This window comes from Apis dorsata, unplaced genomic scaffold (genome assembly GCF_000469605.1).
Source record: "Apis dorsata unplaced genomic scaffold, Apis dorsata 1.3 scaffold_142, whole genome shotgun sequence".
Lineage (NCBI taxonomy): Eukaryota > Metazoa > Arthropoda > Insecta > Hymenoptera > Apidae > Apis > Apis dorsata.
This window is the reverse complement of record NW_006263433.1, coordinates 385,412-388,137: the sequence shown is the minus strand read 5'-3', so window position 1 is coordinate 388,137 and position 2,726 is coordinate 385,412. Positions and strand designations below refer to the sequence as shown.

Here is a 2,726-nt window from a genome sequence, read left to right as displayed (position 1 = left end):
CACCCACCCTTTACCCCCATACTGCTTTCCTTAGTTCAAATTTCTCATCTGGCATTTTGAAATTGTTCTTCGAAAAGTCGAATTTTTTTTTCTTTCAACGCCGGAATAAATTTAGACGCGAATATAATTCAAAGTGTATACGAAACGGGTATAATCGTCGGGAATACGCTTTTGCGAGTCGGAAGGACGCGTCTCATTCGAAGTGACTAAAAACAATAATTAATAGACTTTAATTCTAATTGAAAAATGATTCTCAACAGTTCTAACTCGCAAGAGAGTATTATCAATGAATTCGCAACCGTACATTTTATCGTGTCATCATCGTGTATCATTTGTTTCATCGTGTCTCTCAAGTACGATGATAAAATGCTGGATGAGATATTTTAATTAAGAAGGGTAGTATACAGTCGATCCGTGAAAGTATTTGGAACGAAATAGAAGATTAAACGCATAGAGATGAAACACATCCTAAGGAAGGATGTACGTACTTTTGATTCCACTTTGGATTACATAAAAAAAAATTTTCTATAACAACCGTTATTCACGATATACTTTCACGAGTCACTGTACTAGTACACGTTAGTACACGTACCTACAGTCTCTTCCATCTTTATCTGTCGTCCATATCTCTTTCTCNGTGCCTACCTCACGAGTAAAGCCGCGTCTCTCGTCCCTCCTTCCGCTTCTCCTTTTTCCTCTGCCACTTCTTCCTCTTCTCCCTCGAAGAGCTACGGTTCAGGTCGCCCTCCTCCCGATTCGAGAGAGAGCCTCACGCTACCTCACCTCCGGAATCAACCTTCTTCTCTTACGGCCTACCGCTACTACTAGTTACTACTAGTTACTACTACTACAACTACTACTACTACTATTACTACTACTGTTACTACTACTATTACTACTACTACTACTATTACTACCTCTCCCCGGAGTCGTCCATCCTCGTCCTCGTAGTAGAGTACCACGAGACACCACGCGTTAGCTTGAGAACCGGCTTGAAGGACACCACGACCGGCTTTTTGAGACGCATATATATATATATATACGCGTGTATATGTAACAATACAAAAGTCGAGCAGCAGCAGCAGCAACAGCAGCAACAGTCAGCCTACATATATATATGTATATATATATATATTGTACATCTATAATTATTCGATAAATGAAAGAGTAAACGCGCCTAAGAGAGCAGCACGACACACACACACATAAACACACGTATACACGCATATACATCCTCCGTGGTCGACGTTCAGCTTCTCTCTCTCGGAAGGCTTTCAAGCTTTTTTGCCCAACTGTACCACCGCTCTGGTTGCTAAAGCGCGCGCCCTCTATAAAGCTGTTCGAGTGCATCGCGCGAGGATAAAAGGAGGATCGAAGGAAGGATCGAAGGATTATTACTACCACGCCTATATTACCTCTAAAGAGAAAGAAAGAAAGCGGAAAAAAGGCTTGACAACAATAACAGCGGCAGCAACGACAACAATAATAACAACAGCATCGCCTAAACGAATCCACGAAGCCTAATCGTTGACAATATACATAATATATATATATATATAATATATACATACGTAGAAAAGAGAAAGAAAGAAAAAGAACGAAACGTTTGTTTGGTGGTTTGTTGCCAACGTTTGATACTCCTGTTTCTTCACTTTCTTCTCACCAACACGTGAGAATTCTTCTTCCTCTTTCGCCAATCGCTACCGCAAATTCCCCCCCGTCGCACCGATCTCCAACCTCGAGGACTCGAGACGCGACCACCTTCTCTCACTCTGCGAACACCTTCTCCACCTGGAGAACTTTAAAAAGTCGGTGGCGAGGACAGAGAAAGGATAGAGAAAAAGAAGGAAAAAGAAAAGAAAGGAAGCTCTCTTTCTCCACGTTAACCACGCTTAACACAAGCTTAACCGGCAAACAGCGCTAAGAGCCGCGCACACTGGTCTCTCACCCGACTAAACGGCTGCGATCGATAACGAGTGGTGTTTGATAAAGAGCAACCGAGGCGATAACGGTGTGTGTGTGTGTATGATCGTCTAAAAATAGTATAGAGAATTGGCCGTACGTACATTTGCCGGTGACAATCGTAGCAAGCCTTTACACGTACACACGGACGGGTGTTCGATAATATATTATAATAATATTAATAATAATATTAACAATACGCGACAACGAAGGTAGCGAGGCGAATTAAAAAAAAAAAAGAAGGAAAATTAAGAGGAAGAGAGAGGACCGAGAGGGTTTTTCGTAAAAGTTAGAGAAGATAAGTCTTCGGCACGGTTCTTTGCCGCGTGTTCTTTTTTTTTTTTTTTCCTACCGCGATTCGCACCCACCACGGAAGATAGAAAAGGGAGGTCCGAGGATAGAGAAACTCTACACGGAAGATAGAAAAAAGATCGAAGATCTGCAGACTCGCCACTTGGGACTCGTTCATGGGACAATAAGTTACTCCTCGCTCCTACTCAAAGAAACGCTTCTTGCTCGAAAAAAAGGTACCTACCATATTTATCATAGTATCAGAAAAATACTCGAGGCACTTGGGGGGATTTCGATGAGCGGACCTTCGGTGTGAATGGACCCCGGGGGGAGGGGTTTTACGAATGCTTGTCGAACGAATGCGTGTCTCTTACGTATCCGGCCGAGCGTCCGTTCGCGGTTCTTCTCGTATCTTCTTCCCTATCGATCTATCGATAAAGTAGGAAATTGTTGGATCGACCCGCCCATTCGGT

At 42.8% G+C, this 2,726-nt stretch overlaps 1 protein-coding gene across 5 annotated transcripts in view; it reads left to right on the top strand.

The window, feature by feature from the left end:
- Nucleotides 1–2,726, top strand: part of LOC102675814 (protein muscleblind-like) — a 360,083-nt gene that overhangs the window by 6,903 nt on the left and 350,454 nt on the right. For 3 of the 5 annotated variants that reach the window (XM_031509375.1, XM_031509376.1, XM_006613349.2), the window contains exon 1: nt 722–2,485. The gene's annotated coding sequence lies outside the window, so the exon portion shown is untranslated. Of the gene's footprint in view, nt 1–720; nt 2,486–2,726 lie in introns of those variants that run through there. The other 2 variants (XM_031509373.1, XM_031509374.1) reach the window with 2 other exon arrangements.